The sequence below is a fragment of the Leptosomus discolor genome, chromosome 11 (genome assembly GCF_034619465.1).
Source record: "Leptosomus discolor isolate bLepDis1 chromosome 11, bLepDis1.hap2, whole genome shotgun sequence".
In the NCBI taxonomy this organism is placed as follows: domain Eukaryota; kingdom Metazoa; phylum Chordata; class Aves; order Leptosomiformes; family Leptosomidae; genus Leptosomus; species Leptosomus discolor.
Window position 1 is genome coordinate 1,461,449 of NC_141401.1, and position 4,974 is coordinate 1,466,422.

Sequence of the window (4,974 nt, forward strand, 5' to 3'; positions counted from 1 at the left end):
GACCTGACCTGTGCCGTCACGTCGAGGGCTCCCCGTCCGACTCACCTACCTCCAGCAGAGCCGTCCAAGGGCCGGGAGCTGCTGAAACACCTTGGCTTGCGTAACTGTGCTGCTCCAAGAGCTAATTATTTCTAATAAGGAACGAGCCCGTTTTCAAAAGGGCTCCTGCAAAGCCCAAGCCAGCCCGGGGATCTCCGCAGGTCCGGTGCTCGGTGCACGGTGCGACGCTGCTCTAACGTCTGCTGCGGGTACAGAGAGAGGCGTTTGTCCTTCCCAGGTGCCCGGGGGACAGACAGACCCGTCATCTCTCGCCCTGCCAGCATCACTCCAGCCGTGTGTGGCACCCTGGCTGCGCGGGGGGAAAAGGGGCAACCCAAGGCGCTCGCTGGAGGCGCTCGGGGTGCCGCCGCGCGCGGAGGCGCAGACCCAGCAGACCCCGTTGCCTTCGGCAGCGGCATCCCCGCGATGCTGAACCGCCCCGGCAGGCACCAGCGTGGCTGTGCCCCCTCCCCAGCGATGTGCACCCCTGCCCCGGAGCGCGGGGGATGGCCATCGGGCTGGGTTTACTGGGCTTAAGAAAATATTGGTTTTCAAAACCGCTCTTTGTGGCGCGGCTGGGCGGATGGGGCTCTTCTGCGGCCGAGCGCAAGGAGCCAAGTGAGCATCAGCGCTTCCCTCCCGCAGCCCCTCCGCTGTTTATTTTAGTGTATCTTTGGGAAAACGGCCATTGGTGGCAGGCAGAGACGTTTAATCAGGTTCGTGTTTACTTTCGGAGCCACTGTACAAACAACACACTGTGGGTAAATTAAACAAACACTGGTTATAAAGTCTACATAATCAGCTTAAACTCAAAGGATAATTACAAGAGTCAAAATCTACAGTATCGTAAAGATAGGCAGTCAAGGACTGGCTCCAGCATATGACAGAAATGTAAGTTAGCTTTGAAAGATAACCTTGTGAGCTACAATTAACTCGCAGGCTTTGACAGTTACCGAAACCCTAAATGAAAATAGCCCAAGGAAAACAAATACAAGGTTTGGCACTCCCGAAGAAATTTAAACCTAAACATACAAATTAAAAGCACCTCGAGAGAGCAGGGTGGGATTTAATAACATAATGTCTCCCATTCACTTGAAAGTAATTGATGCACAATAAAAAACCCTTTCTGTCAGCACAGGCAGTGGGAAAACCCGCCGAGTGGCTGTGGAAATCGAACCCTTTTCATGTAGAGGTTGGTTGTTTTTTGGTTTGTGGTGTTGTTGTTGTTTTTTTTTTTTTAAAAAAAAAAAAAGCAGTGACCTGACAGCAAAAAGCCTGCGGGGAAAATGCTGATTTCAAGAGATTGTTAGCAAAAGGTGTCCGAGCCAGCCTGGCCCACGCACAGCGCCCGCTGCAGCCAGCAGCAAGTGCAGCGTTCATCGCTCCCCACAAACACAGATAATAACCTTAATTAACGTGGAAAAAAACACGAGGATGCTGGTAGCCCCGAGGAAAGCTGGGTTTTTGCAGGCAGGGGGGTTAGCGAGGAAGGTAGCAGGGAGGAGACCCGATGGCAGCTGCTCAGGGAAGGGTGAATGCAGGTGTCCCCCCGCACCCCTCGCCCAGGGACGGGCCGTGGGAGGGGGGTCTCAGGGGGCAGTGGGGACCCTGCAGCAGGAGAGGGAATGTGGGCGATGCCGTGCGTGGATGGGGCAAGCACGTCACGCAGCAGGCAGACGCGGGACGGCCCTGCCGTCCTGCAGCAGCGGGGTTTTTAATAATTAAATGAAGTTGTTGCGAGCCCCCGGACAACTCCACGGGATAAACGGGCGAACGCTTTGGCAGCGCTTCCACCTCCTCTTTTCCCAGGTGGTTCAGGCTCAAAATGCGAACCCAGCCACAGAAGAGGGGGAAATTTCCCAACTCTGGCTCTCCTTGCACCCCTTGGACACCGGCCCAGGCGTGACTGTGGGTTGTGACCATCTGCCACCCCTTTGATGGAAGGAACCTGCTCCTCCTCCATCCAGCTCCCGGCAGACAACTCCCCGCATCCCAGAAATCGTCACCGCTGGGGCTAATTGGGATGCTGGCTGGCAGTCTCTGCAGGGAGAGAAAAGAAAACAACCTGACACGTTACGACTTCCAACAAAGCTTCAGGGAGCAGCAGGCCTTCCTCGGAGACGGGAAAACAAATGCCTTTTAAAATAAAAGCCGATAAACTGACGAACTTAGTGCTGCTGCTCGCTTATAAATCACAGCGCTGCACTAGCTAATGGCTCTGGCAATGGGAGTTCAAAGGAAAGAAGTAACCTAATTATAAAGTTTGTTAGATTTATTGTCAGTTAATAACAGCGTTTTCAAAGATGCTATGAGTAAGATCAGTGGGTTTCTCATGCTTTACGCATTTTTCTCTTCCCAACAACTATTCTAGGTCAAATTCGTTGCGCGGCGCTTCTTTTTCCATCACGGGGAGCGAGGACACTTACAGGCAAGCCTTGCGATGCTGTGATTAGCATAATGAGGGCAGGTGAATGTATCGTACTTCCTTGTGGCTTTTTTGGCTCAGATCGTGAGCGAGAAAAGGTGTCAAGAGCTGCCGGCAATTTTTGAGAATATTAAGGTAATGAAACAACTCGACGTCGCTGAATTATTAAAGGTTCTCCTGCGTTTCTGATATTTTATTCCTTTTATTAAATGTGTGTGTGAAGTTTCAGGGAGCTGGGCTGCTTTCCTTCTCCCACACCTTTCCCAAAAGCGGCCGAGGGGAGGGAAAGGCAAATCCAGGCCGGTTCTGGCTGGGGTCGGACGGGCTGGGTGGCTGCACAGCCGGAGGCTCAGCCAGCAGAAGAGCCCGGCTTGAGCTTTGGATGGATGAGCCCAAGCATCCCACGGCAAAGCAGGAGCGTTTCCCGGGGTTTGGAGGTGATGGAGGGACAGCGGGCTGTCTTTTCCCATAGCGTTAAGAAAAATATTCTCCATTAAGCACTCCAAAATAAGAGGAATATTCTAAGCTTAATTATCATTTAAATATAATAGGAATCTGATGTTTCCACCAAGCGAGCGTGTGCCAATCAGCCAGCAGTAAGCATCGCGTTTTCTAAACAAATCGTTATTAACTTTAATATATTGCAGGCATGTAGCAAGCTGGATCCAATTTTAAGTGAAAATTAATGGCAAATTCTTGTAACCACATTAAGAGCCATCTTAGTTCATTTGAAATCAGTTAAACATGAAAACAATATGAAAGCCATCTTGTGTGCCTGGAATATAAATATTTGTCCTTATCCTTGCCAGAGCAGCAAGAAAAATTAAGAGACGTTGGCATGTAAGCTTTACATAAACACACTCACAAAAGGCCGACATTTGATGGATTAAACTATTTGTCAATTTTTCCATTTCCTTCGTCAAAAAGTAATTAAACATTAAGCAGATGTCAGAATCTAATTGGTTCTGGAGAATATTGCACAACAGGATTTATGGCAATTGTGAAGTTGTATTTACATGTCTGTAAACAGGCAGCCGTTTGCCAGCAGACGCTGGTCACAGAGCTCTCGCCTCTTCTGACTTGAAAAAAGCCAGATTTTGAAAATCCCCGTCTCAGATTCGCCGGCTGACCAGCCCGGGAAGTTTGGGAGGTCGGATGGGCTCGGCTCCCCCCGGGGCTGGGATGCTCTCGGCCTCCCGGTCTCATCGCTGCGATGTCGGACTCATCCTGCAGCGACGCCTGGGCTGCCCCACGCGGGGCAGGGACGGGGACCGCAGTCCTGCCTGATGCCCCCGTCATGTCCCGGGCACCTTACAGGGAAATGAAAGTATTTCCTTTTGTTTGAACCCTTTTTCTCCCCTTTCCTCCATGGAAGAATAGGAGAGGGGGAAACAAATGGGAAAAAACCCTTCTCAAGGCCACCTTTGAATTTATTTTTTTTCTTTTCCTGCTTTTTAAACTGAAGGGAAACGTAAGTACAAAAGAAGGAAAGACTCATATTGGGACATATTTTTTGAAATTGATGTTCAAAACTGTGTTTTTCTTTGTATTTTCTGCCCCAGTTCACTGGCTGCCTCCCAGCAGAGCACTCAGCGGCCCCCTGGTCCCCATCCTCTGGAGGGGACCGGTGCTGGGTGATGGAACCCAGGTATCCATGGGGGCTGCACCAGCTCTTAAACAACAACCCCCGTTGCTTGAGCCATCCCTACCAGAAAGCTCCAGCTGAAAATAAGGAATACAGGCCCATTTAGGCAGGCGGGGACCCAGCATGGAGGACCAGCGAGCCCCCAGCTTCTCCCATCAGCCCTGGCTTCACCATTAGCCGCTGGCACTGCCGACAAGGACCCGATACCCGGAACACCCTCAGCTGTGGGATCAGCAGAACCCCGCGAGCTCAAACGTCTCATCCCAGGACAAAGACACCTTCCTGGAAGAGGACGCGCCCTGTGCTACGTGCTGGGGTTTACCTTCCCACCCGGTCCTCGCCGAGGAAGGCGGTGGTGCCAGTGCCGGTGCCAGCAGAGCCTTTCCTCCGGCGCTGGCACGGCTCGCACCCAACTCCAGCTCTTTGGATGACGGGGAGCTCTTGGATCCTCCGGATGACTGGGGAGCAGCAGGGATTAGTGCGTGGGGAGCCTGGGACATCCCCTCAGGCAAGAGGTGAGCCACCACGTCTGTCATCGCTGATTATTACTCCTGTTTTCTTGAGAAAAGCCATAACGAGTGTCTTGTTTTCGTTGGAAGGATGTGGGCCTGAAACGCCAAGGGTTTATTCCCTAGAAAATCACGGCAGGTTTACGATCGATAAAGCATCTGTACGTGATGCTGATGTGGGAGGCTCCTCTGCACAGCTCCACCAGTGCCTGGGGGTTGTGGCTTTCCTTGCCATCACCAACCCGTGAGATTTCTGGGTCTGGTGAGACCTCTGGAAGGGCCACATCCACCCCGGACATCCCGGTGGCAGCGCCGAAGGCAGGGGCAGGACACAGCAACACGCAAGGTGCGAGAGG